The 16,817-nt window shown below is 40.8% G+C and overlaps 1 long non-coding RNA gene across 1 annotated transcript in view; it reads left to right on the forward strand.

Moving 5' to 3' along the window:
• The window catches only part of LOC145451941 (uncharacterized), a 200,702-nt gene extending 188,289 nt beyond the window's left edge, over nt 1–12,413 (forward strand). Inside the window, exon 2 of the long non-coding RNA XR_013919138.1 lies at nt 11,328–12,413. This is a non-coding gene — a long non-coding RNA (uncharacterized LOC145451941). The remainder of the gene's footprint in view (nt 1–11,327) is intronic.
• The last annotated feature ends 4,404 nt before the right edge of the window (nt 12,414–16,817 follow it).

Below are 16,817 nucleotides of genomic sequence, written 5' to 3' on the forward strand. Positions count from 1 at the left end.
TCTTCCGTTACACCTTGCTGATTTTCGCTAGAGCGGGGTTGGTCTACCAGCTGTTCGACTTCTCTCCCATATATGGGTTCATTGTATTCATCCGCTCTTTCGTTCTGTACTGTTTCGGTCTTTTTCTCTCTTTGTGCCGCGCCCTTCTCTGCCGCGACCTCTTGCGGTGGGTCGATTGAGACCAGTTTTCTTGCCACAGTGAACTGTTTTTCATCGTTGTTTTGGTTCAGTTGTCTCTGCATATTTGCTTGTATCGGTGTGGATTGTATTTTCCACACTGCCTGTGCCGCACCATCCTGTCATAGCTCTGTTCCCTTGGTTTGCCTGTCTCTGCGGTTTCGGCATTTTTTGGTCGCATAATTTCACAAAGTGACCCGGTCTTCCACAGTGCGCACAGGTAGCTACCTGCCCTCTGTGCCTCACTGCTAATTTAAATCCATCAATCCAGATGTAGGATTTGATTGGGTATTCTTCTAATATCTTCTTCTCGATAAGTATACTGCGTACTCCGTTTTTATATCCCATTTTGTCTCTTTCGACAACGATGTTCTTGATTGGTCCGTGATTTTTGTTGAAGTATTCTTCGATTTTTCTATTTTCCATGCGTGCAGGTACCAAGTTCAGGTACACTGCAACATTTTCTGCTACATATAGCCAGTGTGACACCTCGTGTTCGCCTTCATTCTTCCTCTGCGTTATGCCTCGATCTGCTTCTATTGCCATCTTCCTTTCATGGAAGGTGATGTCTATCTTGCCACTTGGAAATCTTACTAGTCCTTCCACGCTTTCTTTGCGTATTCCCATTAGGTCAAATAAATCCAATATATCCTTATCGTCAGGTATAAATCCCAATTTCATTCCCATGTCGCACGTTCTGCCGACTGTCGATATATATCCCGCCGCATTGGCATACGTTGTTTCTTCCATTTTTGTACAAGTTGATCCTCTCTCCGGGTTTCGTATCGATGGTAGTTGCTGAATGCTGCTAGTAAACCTTGCCACCCGTTGATTTTCGAGCCGTCTGCTTGGTACGTGCCATTTCGTATGATAGACGATAGTTGAAGCGGTGGTTCCGCACGGATTCTACTTGAAAAATTTCAACAGCTTCTTTGAGGTACAGAACTTCAATATACAATTGAATAGTATATTCATATTAAAATGAACCCGAATATTTTCGGCTGACACTCGTCAGGGGTAATCGTCAGCAACTAGTAGAGAATTCGAAAGAACAGCGTATATCAACAATCGTAACACAAAATATGACGTCACCAGCACGAAATGTCGAATACGAGAGCGTTCAGTGTACTATTTTTAGATGATACACGAACTCTTTTTGTTGACACAGCCTTGGCTGGTGTATTTTGATAAAAGTCGACTCCAAGGCGCACAAATGAAAGTGTGAGCGACCCTTTCCGAGTATGCGAAATCTGTCGTCTCGATAGTTTTTCGCACAGGCGGGATTATCCAACAAGTGTTTGCCAATTGCAGAATTTATGGCCTTTGATTGGTCCGCATCAATCTTGAGCGGGTGAGTTAAGGGTGAGCTTTTCATCGAGCGTGTTCTAATGAATCTAGGGACATGCTGATTTATGCGTTCCTGCAAGCGCTTTGACGTTCTTCCCACGTAGCCACAATCACAGTGGCACTTAAATTCGTAAACTACATTGCTTTGCTGAAGTGCGGGTAGCACGTCTTTACGTGTTGCGGGGAGCAGTTGCGTTGTCGTGAAAATCACGTTGGTCTTCACTGTGTCGTAACACTTATTGACCGCTGAAATCAATTGCTTTTCAAAGCGGGTGGAAATAGGCCCTATCCAAGGTAGATGGATGTAAACATCTTTGGTTGTTCGTTCGGTAGGCTCTGTTGACTTTTCTGCATTGAAATGCGTTACTTTCCTCTCTATGCCACGGTTGATGACATGTTCAGGGTAACCGTTATCAAGTAAGATTTTCCGGATATTTTCCGAACTTGACAATATCCGGAAAATCTTACTTGATAACGGTTACCCTGAACATGTCATCAACCGTGGCATAGAGAGGAAAGTAACGCATTTCAATGCAGAAAAGTCAACAGAGCCTACCGAACGAACAACCAAAGATGTTTACATCCATCTACCTTGGATAGGGCCTATTTCCACCCGCTTTGAAAAGCAATTGATTTCAGCGGTCAATAAGTGTTACGACACAGTGAAGACCAACGTGATTTTCACGACAACGCAACTGCTCCCCGCAACACGTAAAGACGTGCTACCCGCACTTCAGCAAAGCAATGTAGTTTACGAATTTAAGTGCCACTGTGATTGTGGCTACGTGGGAAGAACGTCAAAGCGCTTGCAGGAACGCATAAATCAGCATGTCTCTAGATTCATTAGAACACGCTCGATGAAAAGCTCACCCTTAACTCACCCGCTCAAGATTGATGCGGACCAATCAAAGGCCATAAATTCTGCAATTGGCAAACACTTGTTGGATAATCCCGCCTGTGCGAAAAATTATCGAGACGACAGATTTCGCATACTCGGAAAGGGTCGCTCACACTTTCATTTGTGCGCCTTGGAGTCGACTTTTATCAAAATACACCAGCCAAGGCTGTGTCAACAAAAAGAGTTCGTGTATCATCTAAAAATAGTACACTGAACGCTCTCGTATTCGACATTTCGTGCTGGTGACGTCATATTTTGTGTTACGATTGTTGATATACGCTGTTCTTTCGAATTCTCTACTAGTTGCTGACGATTACCCTTGACGAGTGTCAGCCGAAAATATTCGGGTTCATTTTAATATGAATATACTATTCAATTGTATATTGAAAAATTTCGGAAACCATATCGAAGAAATTTATTCATATATCTGACTGGTAATAATAGTATTTACGGTGAGCAGGGATATGGGTTGAGACCATGAAATTTTTATGTAATGCATATTTCACGGTGGAATAAATGTGAAATTTAAAATCAAGCTTTTTATCAACCATACTCCTTAAAAGCACATTTCACAATAATTTTTTTTTGTGTAGGCCGTATCCTACAGACATTTTCAAGCCCGTCCCCCCCATTTTTTTTTTCATCCGTAACTTTTTTTTCATTGAGTTTAGGGCGAAACAGTTGGTTTTATTGAATTCCTTGGCCCCAGAATTGGTTAAATGGACATTTTAATTGGTTCTCTACCATCATTTAAGCGAAAAATATCGATTTCAAAGATTTTTGAAAGTAGCGCCACCTAGTGACGAGAGGATTTTAAATAGCAATATCTTTTGAACCGCTGAACATTTTTCAATTTTTTTTTTTTTAATAAACTTGGAATTCAAAAAAGAATAACATTTGTAGATATTGTACAATTCTGAGGGTATGCATTACAGCCCCTGTTAAATTATAATGGAATTCATCTAATGGGTATTAGCGAAAAAAATCGGGATACCGATGATAAAATCATGACATGGACACTAATTCGCGCGAAGCACGAAGAAACATTTTAGGTTGCATTCATCTGCTCCAAAATACTGTAATATCTATTGATTTTACGAAAATTTTCCAAATTTTTTTTTTGGGGTCGCCCCTTTCACCCCTGGCTACACTAATGTCCTCAGCACATGTTTCAGGGGTCACCAACACGGGGCCCGCCGGCCGCATGCGGCCCGCGACCTGATTTGAAAAAAATTCAGAAAAACGCTTAGTAAATCATTTTGAAACGCTGAAATTGATTTCAATTGAAACATAATGTTGTTGTTGTTCAAAGTAAGCCATTATACTGTACCCAATATCACTATTCCTTTCAAGTTGATACGGCTTCGGCATGGTAATATCATTCCCTGGATGAAGAATTTGCTGGTACGAATGGGCATAATATATTGCCTTGACGTGCAATGGCCCACGACTGCCAAGACCGAAACGCGGGAAAAACAACTTCGGGCTCTCCAAAAGACCATGCTTTACGAGGAGATAGTTGTCTAGCAAGCAGGCCTACCGTGTCTAGCTAACCCAAATATTGATTCTTTAATCCAGGGGTGGCCATCTGCGGCAGTAGAAGGGAAAATATGTGGCGGTCGACACTTTGATAACAACCCTACGTTTTCTAAAATACTACCTGCATCAGCTCTATCGGTGAATCTGATCACATTGGCCGAGAAAGGATAAATATTTTATAGTAATATGTGAAACCATACGAATATTGACAAAATTAACTAATGAACATGAAAAATTTTTCGCGCTTCGCGCGACTACAGGCCGCGGTTTCCGGTGGCTCTTTACAACATAACTACTAACGATTTCGGTGCGCTTAGTAAGCCGATATGTATAAATTGATTAGTTCGGAGTGTACCGGCAATGGACATGGACAATATAACCTGGGCATTTTGGCCCCAGCTAGTTTATTACGACTAACCACCGGTATGCGGCCGCAGGCTAAATGAGTAATCAAAATGCGGTCATGAATAGCAAAAATGTTGGCCACCCCTGTTTATCGGCTACAGAGTGTTGTCAGGTATCGTGTACAGCTCATAGTTCAAAATATAACGAAATTGATGATCATGATAATTTTTATTATATTTGTGTTTGTTCAATAAAATATTATTTCTTTGTGGTGACTATAACCGTCGCCCATGTAAGAGAGCACAGCATTGTAATAACGTAGAGTTATCAGATGTGGTTGTTGAACTGCGTTGCCAACTTTTATATCGATATTGATGTCCTGCGGCCCGCGGTCTCTAGGAATTCGGCAAAGTGGCCCGCGACCCATTTTGAGTTGGCGACCCCTGTGTTATATGAACACCACCAAACTTATTTGCAATATCGTACTACGGGTATATTGATTCGGCGGAGTGTTGCCGTGAGAGAATTGCTGTTTCACCCCTTCAAGCCTCGCATTTGTCGTTCGAGCTTGGAAAATTACGCTGGATCAGCTGTAATCGAGTGTTTCGCAATCGATGTCACGCTTCATCAATCTGCTGTTTAAAAAAAACTTGTACGTACGCGTGTGGGTTGACAGCAAAGTATTGGTGCTGTTCTCTGACGCAGTTATTGTATCGAGAACAACGAGTGCGATGTTAGATTCAATTGTACGGCGACGAATCAGGATAGCTCACTTCATCTGGGATCAGTGGGCTAGCCTCATTTTACTGAAACGCGTGGTTTCGGTGGTGCAATAATGAGGGATGAAATATGACCGATCGTACGTGATGCAATCTAGTCTGCTCACTCTGCTGTCGGTGAGATGTAGAGATGAGGGGGCGAATTTCGATATCTGAATCCACCCAGGCTCGGGATAGCACATTAAAGTCCAAAAATATAGCTGTCACGTAAAGTCCTGTTATTTCTATGTACATGTAACATAAATCCGACTCTCAGACACACTTGGCTTCATCCAGCTCGGCTTCGCTCAAATCCGATGAAATTCTGGGTCCGGAAACGATTTGTGACCACCTCCGCCCAGGCATAATAGTTCTCCTGCCTTTACACGATATGTGGGTGTCATATTCATCTGCGTACAGCGAAACTTTGTATTGACCCCTAGGCGGAATTCTGTTTGATTCGTCTGTATGATTCAATTGTTTATTGATGAAACTATATCCCTATTGTCCAACGGGACACAGCCTATCGGTGATTGCACCATGCGCTGACATTTTCACTAACAAGTTGAAAGTAAATGCAAATATATATCCGCATTGACCTAAATGCAGCATGGGTCGCGCGTTTCGGCTGTATGAGGTAACAAAATGCAGGAGTGGTGGCAACAGCAAAATGCCTAGTCATGGAGCTACATCCCTAATTGTTGGTTATTATTTACTACCCGGGTTGATCATCCACAGTATATCGTAAATCCAGACTCAAGTACTCGACTTTTTATCCTCGACCCTAAAATTTTCATTCTCATTACACCGCGGCCTTTCGAAGGTTACACGGACCGCATTACGCACTTGTTTTGTCGCTTCATGCGGACTCATTTCAATACTTGTGGACATTTTTATCTAAAACTTTCATAAAAATCTACATTTTCTAAAAGGCTGATTTTGGCATTTTAAAATTTTTAATTTTGGCACTTTGGCGTTTGGTTATCGGAATGCGGAATCGGAATTAACACGGCCCTGCTATGGGCAATGGAAAACATACACAAAGTTTCGGCCAAGGTCTTTCTTTCGTAGCACATTTCGTGGAGTCGTATGTTGGCTGAAACTGCGTAAGTCATGGTGTGTTGGAGCGCGGTAATGCCTGGCACCAAAATGCCTATTTCTATAAATTATGCATATTTTTTCTTGAGGGGAGAGGTTTATTATTATTATTATTTATTAATAAAAGAATGTTATGGTGCTTATAACAGCATGGTCTTTTGCAACACTTGACAACAAATTCCATCACTAACACAAGCAAACTTGCAAATTCAGTACATGATACTCTCAGTCAGAAGTCAACTGTAAATAATTATACACGGCGTCCCGATGATGTTAAAAAATCGATTACGTGTTGTAATATATTGGTGTCTGTCAATAAGTTTTCCAAGTCGAATGGTATTCTCTTTCGATGCGCACTGTTTCTTAGTAGGCCTATCTGTCTGAGTTGTTCTAGTGTCGGACAATCCATCAAAAAATGGCGCACGTCTTCGATGACTCCACAATGGACACACAAAGGTGTCGCAGACACCCCTATTCTGTGGAGATGTCCATTCAATCCGCAGTGTCCCGTTCGTAATCGAAATAACGTGGATTCATTTTTTCTCGATGCTCGTCTTGGAATTGTCGTGTCGATGTTAGGCTGGTATTGTCGATACGTTGCTCCCTGGTCAGTACTTTGGTATTGTCCATTCCAGATCGACTTGCAATGGCGGAACATTAACGTTGTCGCGTCTGTTAGCGGTAAATCGTAGGCCGTGGTTTCATTTGCGGTGGTTGTGGCTTCTCTCGCAAGTCGATCTGCAATTTCGTTTCCTCTGACGCCGTAATGTACGGGTATACAAGCAATTGTAGTTGACATGCTTCTATTCTTCAGGCGATGTCCTATTTCCACGATTTCATTGATTATGAAGTGTCGAGCTGAACGGAAATTGTGTACGGATTGCAGAGCACTAAGGCCATCTGTTAAAATGATGGAGTCGATAATGTTGTTTTGGTCTATCCAATTCAAGGCACATTTAATGGCACATAATTCTGCTGCGAATGACGAGAAATTGCGGTGAGCAGCGTGAGCAATTCTCAGGTCAATACTTGGCACATATACCGAGTATCCGGATCCATTCGCGGTCTTCGACCCATCTGTGAATATAGTCATTGAGTTAGTGTAGTAAGCATCTAGAAATTCTCTAATTTGGATGGCTATCATGTAGCAAGGTGACTCGCGGGATAAAGATCTCGACAGGGTCGAATCAATTACGGGAGGATGAATAGTCCAAGGGGCAATTAATAACGTCTCGTTTCCTCGGATGTTCGCATTTTGGTCGAGGGTCGAGCTCCTAGTAAAGGAATTGAAAGTTCTGAATCGGTTATTCAATAGCGTGTACATATCTTCCCAGATGTTCTCTGTTAATCCGTGGTTTGGATGATCTCGTTGGTGTAATAGATTCAATCGGTATTTTAGGCACAGATACAGGTGCAGGTGCCTTACCCAGTGTTGGGATCAAGTCACTACCTTCGAGTCACGAGTCATTTCGAGTCATTGCACATTTTGACTCGAGTCAAGTCAAGTCAATCGATTTTCGAAGGTGACTCGAGTCAAGTCAAGTCAATCGATTTTGGAGGTGACTCGAGTTAAGTCGAGTCAAGTCAAGTCACGAGTCAAGTCACAATTCAAGTCAAGTTGCCTGTTCGAAGTACAAGGCATGCTTACGTCATTGCATTTTGCTAGCTGTCATAAATAAAGATTGTTGGTCATTGATTCTGGACTCATGAACGAATTTAGAGGCAAATATAAACGCAAGAAGGCACTTTATTGCTCACACATACGTAGAAATACTAAACTACATAAGTAACAGTATAGCCTCGGATTATAGTTACCAGCCAAAAGAGAGAATAGAGAAACGAATTGATAAGATGCAATACATTACCCAGTTACAAATTGATACAATTCGGGCCTGCGCTAATGGCTGTGAACTATATAAACTATATTAGAATTCAGTTTCAATAACACAAGTTTGGTTAAGTTAAGAACAGAGAACAGAAATAGACATTTTGCTATTAAATTACTTTACTATAGTAGTTCACGACAGCGTAAGCTGTAAGCTTCGATCACTTCGTTTCCGATCAATATATTTGCGTGAGAACAATGGAGGTTCAGGAAAAAGCACAATCATTGAATGATTTGTCGCTCTCACGGGTTACACCAGCGTTTCGCGTACAATCCGAACATATGCAAGACACAATGATATTTATCGACATCGATTGCTTGATGACTCGAAATTGACTCGTGAATTTTGCTTCGAGTCACGAGTCAATCCGCATTTCTGATGCGCCGAGTCAAGTCAAGTCAAGTCATTATAGCAAAGTGACTCGAGTCAAGTCAAGTCATACGAAAAAGGTGACTCGAGTCATCCCAACACTGGCCTTACCTCGAGTGGCATTTCATTGCAGGTTGCCTCAATTGCACATATAGGTGTACTCATCATACCCCCACTGCACAGGCGTAATGCCTTGTTGTTGATTGTCTTGATATTTTTCAGATACGTCTGCGGAGCGAAGAAGTATGCCTCCATTCCGTAATCAATTACAGATCTAATCAGTGTCCTATAGAGTATTAGTAGAGTGTGAGTTGATGCGCCCCAATCCGCCTCTTTTAATAGTTTGAGAAGGTTCATGCGTTTGTTGCATTTGACTGATATATACTCAATATGAGATTTGTAGTTGAGTCGTCCGTCAAAAATAACTCCCAGGTAGGCCTACTTGTATGTGCGTTCATAGGAAATCTTGTTGCTTCCTAAAAATAGATCAGGGATAAACTATGAGGGGAGAGGTATGCATTTAAAAATCAGCATATTTAACGACATTATATCGCAAAGCGCGAAGACAATTTTCAAGTTAATTAAATCTATTAAAAATACTCTATAATTTATGTTGATTTACGAAACATTTTTGTGTCCCCATCGAGCTAGCTTCCCACCCATTTTTAAGGTTTGGTTACGGTCCTGGCTAGAATGCAAATAGTTTGGTGTGAGAAATCATCAGCTATAAAGCTGAGCTATCAGTACATTATGTCGTGAACACAAAATAACGTCATGACGTCTCATTTAAAAAAAGTTGTTCTCTCATGAGGCCCCTTCATCGCCATCGTTCTATCGTGTTCCAATTTCGTTTTATTTTTCAGGAAATGGCACAAAACAGGACATGCAAGCATCACAGGAAATCAACCGCATCCGCAATCACCCTGGACAGTCCATAGACGGCAGACCACGTGGGGTATCTATCGATCGACAGAAGCCAGCAAGCGTGGATTCAAACGAACCACTAGAAGCGGCGCAGCATCGGAGGCGACAAGCACTGGAAGTCGAGCAACCCAACCCAACTGAACCCAAAAGCGATACTTATTATGTACACTTTTTCTGATCCCCGTCGCTGGAAGGGCTGATGTAGCGACCTAGAACGCGCGCTAATCTTGATTTGATTGCTTCATTGATTAATTCCATTGATGACATTTATCTGCTTTCTGTCCAATATACACGCGATGTGCTGTTGTTGTTGTTGCTTGTGGTAATCATGGTTTTTGTCGACTACTATTATGGTCCCTCGCACGAGGCCGATATTTCTTGTTTTTGATTCCGTATCTGCTGACTTGTAGCACCGCTAACTTCTAGGCTTTTTGTAAGACACCGCTTACGCGGGTGATATGGCGAGGAGGAGCCCAGATAAACCTACAACACTTAGGTAGAAATTCTGAAGTCGACTCGATCGGTCGACTCGATCGGTCGGACTCGAACCCAAAACCCATTGGTGTTTTAACTGTGGATCACTACGCGGTATTTTGGCTCAAATTTCGGGGGGCACGAGATGAAAAAGGTTGGGAACCACTGCTTTATACGATGACTTGGACTCGTACTTAACTCAGTGATGAATTCAAAATGAATCGACGTGACTCGAGTCAAAACAACAAGAGTAAGATTGACTTGCGACTCGGAATTATGTGACTTGGTTACATTCCTGGCGTGAACCTCAGAAATTTACTAGTTCACGTTCACAGACGAACCTTGGTAGGTTCTGCACTGTGAAACTTGTTCAAATATTACAATTTTCACTTCATTATAACATCTGTTGTGTGATGTAAAACATCCAGCAGTGTACGTGGTCAATCTTGATTTAATATGTTTATTTTAATATAAAAACCAAATCCGTGGGATTGGGGTGTTGGCTACTGCTTCATAACTTGCTAATGGGGTATATCTATAGCAAGTATAGAAACTCGTTTTACACTCTGTCCACTACACAACTGAAGTTGAATCGTATCCGAATGCGTAAATTTGTCACCCGATGAACCTTACAGCAGTGTTGGGATCAAGTCACCCCCTTCGAGTCACGAGTCATCTCGAGTCATTGCACATTTTGACTCGAGTCAAGTCAAGTCAATCGATTTTCAAAGGTGACTCGAGTCAAGTCAAGTCAAGTCAAGTCAAGTCAAGTCAAGTCAAGTCACGAGTCACGTCACAATTCAAGTCAAATTGAATTTTCGAAGTATGAGTGATCATTTAAATCAGTGATTCCCAAGTGCGGCCCTCAGATCGCCTTCTTGCGGCCCCCAAAATATATTAAGAAATCGATTTGTGACAAAAAATAAAATTAATATTTATAAAATACTCTTGCTTGGCTTGGCCTCTGTAGTTTTTAATTATAGAAATGCAGGAAAGTTGTGAGTATAGACTGCTAACGTTCCGTCAGTGCTCTTTCAATGCAATGTGCCCTAACTTTCCAGTTGAACGAGCAGTAGCTATAGATATAAATAGGTATTGATAACTTTCAAAACCGGAGGAAAATCCTGAAAAAATGGTAAATTTTTCCCACTTCGTGGTCGCTTGACTAAAAAAGAAAAAGAGGCTCAACTCCCGGAAAACACAGTTTTTCTTTGACATTAACAGGTGGTTGACTGAAAAAAGGTCAACTTTCTGGTCCAGCTTCCGAAATAGCCACCGTAGCGTCCCTACAGTGCTGACTTAATGTATATCAGTCGAATTTGGCCCTATATGGAACCAAAATCCCCAAAAAAGAAGACAAAATCTCAAAAAAGAAGACATATGGGCGTCCTCCGAGGACACTTCAAAAAAAAATCAAAAAAGAGGACAAATCATCATAAAAGAGGACGTATGGTAACCCTATGATAACTAGATAGCCTACGCAACACGTGACTAACGGTTGAATACGCCGAGATGCATACCAGAGTTGGATCAATTACATTATTTCAGTTCAATTACAATTACAATTACAATTACTTTCATGAATGTTTCAATTACATTACAATTACAATTACTCCATGCTAAAAATATCAAATTACAATTACAATTACAATTACTCCTTGCATGCATCAATTACATTACAATTACAATTACAATTACTCCTTGCATGCATCAATTACATTACAATTACAATTACAATTGCTGCTGTTGAACATGTAATTGAATAGTCATAAATTCAACCGTGGTCCTTGACAACCGTAGCGTCGTATTTAACAACAATTCAAGTCTAGTTCAGATTGTGTAGTAATAATTGCGTTGATGTGCGTACATAGTATGCTATGTAAGATGTCACTGTGACGTAATGTAAGCGTGTTTTGTATGCTAGGTAATTATGGCTCACGTAATTGGAAATGTAAAATGTTATTTACCTAATTTCCTATGGGTTAGGATTGAGGATAGGGTGCAGTATGTCGTTGAAAAAGTATTATAATATATGCATGTGTTGGATTTGCGTATATAGTATATAATTAAAGAAACAATATTATTTTTATCGAAGGACGTAGGAATTAGGATGAGGAGTAAAAACAAAACCGTGCTTTGTCAGATAAGACGTTATATAATATCCAGTGGTCTGGTTAGTTAGCCAGACGAAATAACGATGCATCATCGTGATCTGAAATCGTATTGTAGATTGCCAACCCACGGATAGATGCGCAATACGTGAGTCACGGATGAATGCACCGACAAACGTACTGAAAAGTCGGCTAAAACCAGCAAACTTTATAGTCCTAGAGCTGGCGATCCATGCGTCCAAATTTGATGCATCTGGTCTTCATCGTAAGCTATTGATGTACTAATTCCGAAAATACAAAATAAAATCTCGTCAGGGCAATGTAACTGCTCCAAAATAGCCGTTTAAGGCCGACTGTTCTGAAAAGTGAGAGCGCTGCAGCAGCATGACTACAACAATTACCAGTTACGCCCATAGCGATTGTTCAGAACAATGCCGATTCCCAGACTTTCACGACTATTTTGGGATGGTACCATTGCCTGGAAATATACTTTTATTGCGGAATCAGTGCGACACTAGCTTTCGATTACGACCATACATATCAAATTTCGACTCTTGGATCGCCAGCTATGGGACTATCAATTCTGCTGCTTTTAGCCGGCTCAGCAGTTCGCTTCTCGGCGTATTCAATCGTGAGCCACGTGTTGCGAATCCATCGGTTGGTTAGTAATTTAAAAATTGTATGGAATGGCAGCCGAGGCCAGCATAGCGGTAAAAATAAAAATAAACTCCGCCCGCAAGGGCGCGGTCAATGGCCTTCGCGAATGGATCCACCAAATTCCTTGTCGTTCGTTTAAAGAGAATGCATTATAAGTCAATTGTTTTATGTTGTGCTTGTCAGGTCTCAATAGCAATTTAATGTAATTGAAATTGTAATTGAGCAAAATTTTTGTCAAATTACAATTACAATTACAATTACACAAAATAAAAATGCTTCAATTACAATTACATTACAATTACATTGAAAAATGTAATTAATTACATTCAATTACAATTACAAATTACAATTGATCCAACTCTGATGCATACTGCTTAGCCGGCTAAGCAGCATAATTAGTCAGGGCCGTAACTGCCGCACCCCAAACCCCCCAATTGAGGGGGGCCGAGCTCGAAGGGGGCTCAAAATTATTTCGTGAATTAGCATAAATTATAGAGTATTTTTTGAAAATTTGTGCAACTTTTTTTAAACATTTTAGCGCTGCGCGCGATTTCAATTCGCCACATATCTTAGGCTTACCATATTTTGGAAATCTAAAAAGAGGACAGAAATTTGAGACTTGCAAAACCGGAGAAGAATTCTCAAAAATCGGTGAATTTTTCCCACTTTGTGATCGGTTGACGGATCGGATATGTTTAATTACTATTGAGAGGGCCTATACCTTTTCAAACACACCTCACTCAGCTCTACCGGTAAATCAGATTACGTGAACAGAGACAGAAATTGATAGCAATACATGCAATTCCCGATCATATTGACCGATTCAGTCTGAAACTAAAGAAATTTCTCGCGCTTCGCGCGTTTACGCGAGAAAAGCTGATTCACTCAACGGACACCCAAGGCAGTAGATAAGTAGCGGTAAACAGTGTACAGTTTTGAAATCTCGCCAGGGCAATAAAACTACTCCGGAATAGCCATGATGACTGTTTGGGTCCGTTTCATAGCCGTAGTATTCGTGCGGCCCCGACCGTACTCTGAAATTCTAAATTTGGCCCTCACCAAGAAAAAGTTTGGGAACCACTGATTTAAATTCATTATCTTTTACTAGCTGTGTTCAAGAGATCAATTGGTCATTAATCTTGAATCAAATTTAACGAATTTAAAGGTAAATATACATGCAAAAATGCGATGTATCGCTCACGCACACGTAGAACTGCTAATAAAATATGTCAGTAACTGTATAGCTACATCAGGGTTGTCAAACATACAACCCGCCAAATGATTTCATTCGGCCCGTGAAGAATTTCTGAGTAGGCTATATGTTGAAAATTGCGTAATTTTATTCAACACATTTCTCGAATTTCTAGTAAGATATACTACTAATAAATATTCCTTCAAGATAGCAAATTTCGAGTATATTCATAGGCCACATTATAACCACCCGACAGAGGAGTTGTGATTGTAGTCATCGTCAGGAGAAAATCGCTGACATTGACACCTAATTCCGAGAATGCGAAAAAGTGCATATATTCAGTTAAGAGTTAGTAATATTTTGTAATCATTTGACTGGTGCGGCCCGCGAGTGATCTGAATATTTGAATTCGACCCGCGATGTCAGTTGAGTTTCACAACTCTGAGCTACATGCTACATTCTCTTATTATCAGCCAAAATAGAGGATCGAATACGCCACCTCATCCGAGTCAGCGGTGTCTTACAAAAGCCTAGAGGTGGGCCGTGCTATAAGTCGGCAGTTACGGAAAATAAGAAGATTATCAGCCTGGTGTAAATGACCATAGTAGTCGACAAACAACATGAATACCCCAAAACAAACAAACAAACAAACAAACGAAGCCTCGAGAAGATGGAGGAAATTGATATCGTAAACATACACATTCGTGAGGATATGAATGCATAAAATATATTTGTTCCATTTAAACCATACAAGAGGGTTGGTAAAGGTGAGCACCGTGCAATGTAAGAACAGAACTGTCCAATAAACAGCGATACGTTGCTATCAAATTAATCTGCTGCTACGACAACGCAAGCTGTGATCATTTCGTTTGCGGTCAATGTATTTGTGATGTAACAATGTATGATCAGTGAAACGTACAACCAGTAAATGACTGGTTGCTAGGGCTGGGCACAATGATTCGAGTACTCGAATCTGAATCGAGTATTAATTGTAATGATTCGAGTCGAGTAGTAAAACACGATTTTTTCGAGTATTGAAATTTTACGCTCCTCGGCACTGGAAGTTAATTTTTCCACGAGAATAATAGTTTCGACTGTAATTTCACTGTTGAAGCCTTGAAACCTTGATTGGCCGTATCGTAGCATACAAAACATTTAGTACAAAGCTTTGAACGTTCCTGGAACTAGCACATTTTCGAAGTCATGATCGTCCCACAACGTTGTCACCAAGTCCAATAAAATCGGTATGGTCGGAAAAGTACCGAAGTATCTTTAATATGACGGATAACAGGCATTATAGATTATTTGTGGTGGCATTAATGGTAAATATTTGAACTTTAACATAACACGTTCCGCTATGACGTCATAATGAGTGATACTCGATTACTCGACTCGACTCGAAGCATATTACGTGATTCAGAATCGAATCACTCAGGTACTCGATTTTGCCCAGCCCTACTGGTTGCTCTAAAGCAGAGGTCTCAAACACGCGGCCCTCGAAGACATTTTGTGCGGCCCGCGACGGCATTTTCGAACTTCAAGTGTTCGATAATTCAAGTACCATATATCTTTTTTAGATTTAAGAACTTAAAGTTCACTCTAAAACTGATACAAAAACCTGAAATCTCAACAAACTTCACTATCACATCACTTTTAAAAGCTATCCTGCTGTAGAAGAGCAGCTATTACATCCATTTCCAGGACATGATGATAAAACATGACCCGTTGATGATTCGTGACTGAAAATTGTGATTTGGTTTGGTGCGACCTTTCGTAAAATTACTCGATTTCGCATTGACTGATGGGTTATTACCTAAAATGACCCGGGTTGAGTCGGGTCAAACGTTAAAATCAGAGAAGGACTTGCGACTCGGAACGGTGACTTGGTATTCTTACGGACGCAACAATCTATGAAACTGTCATGGCGAATAGTAATATATCAAACGGTCGTAGCTTGCGTTGCGCAGGGTATATAGCTATCTAATCAGGTCAGTATGGAAACCATTGGCATTCTGTGGCCCTTGTGACGTATAGTCAAGTATTGTTAATATCGGTGGCGAGTAAGGTAGTGGAATGCTCACGCCAATGGATTATTCGGCGATTGGACATTTCTATTCCAGGGGTTCTTAACCAGAGGTCCGTAGACCCAAATCAGGGGGTACGAGAAGCATTCTGGAATTAGGCCTATATCGGGGCTTACGTATTGTAGGCCCCGCCTATATGATGTGGAATCTTTTCTGAGCCAATTATTCAACTGGGAAATATTATTCGCGCTACGCGCGATTTTATGTAAATATATTTATAGGCTATAGGCTTTCTGATTTTAATATAGGTACAATCAGAAATTGTGTTGAAAATGGACAGGGAGTAGCCTACGAGAAATCTTATTGAAAGCACACGGGGGACGGTCGTTAAAAAGGTTAAGAAACAATGTTATTACTATGGCACAGTAATTATTATATTCAACTTGTTAATTGATCTGTTTTAATAAAAATCGAAGGCAAATCTAACGCTGATTTAATTTGGCTTTGGCAATGACAGTAACAATGGCCTACCTATCACGACTATATCAGAAACCCGGATTAGGCTACACCGCTAAAATGCTCTGGTATCAGATCAATCTTTAGTAAATTTTCTACTTAAAATTGTGACACGTCAAAGGTCCACTGCACTAGCTGCAATATTATAACCCGACAGATTTTGTGATGCCATGATGCGTCCTCTGACATGATGTCTATAACTCATTATTAGGAAATTATGCCCGGCACAAAAACAATTTTATTCAAATATTAGTAAATATGATTTTTCCGTGCCAAGCGTGGATAGTAGGCTATCAATAGTAAATTTCATTTTCACGATATTTGTGGAATGCCTGTCTGCAAGGCACCTTCAAATATACATTTGATATCCCTATTATTGATGCTGCGGCCCGCGGCGTCATCAAAACTAGGAAATTGGCCCGCGAGCACATTTGAGTTTGAGACCTCTGCTCTAAAGGCTGCTGCACACTGGACATCGAGTCGTAACGTAGGCCTATCTGTT

The sequence above is a fragment of the Botryllus schlosseri genome, chromosome 12, assembly GCF_051294905.1.
Source record: "Botryllus schlosseri isolate E-star chromosome 12, Bs_hap1, whole genome shotgun sequence".
NCBI classification, from domain to species: domain Eukaryota; kingdom Metazoa; phylum Chordata; class Ascidiacea; order Stolidobranchia; family Styelidae; genus Botryllus; species Botryllus schlosseri.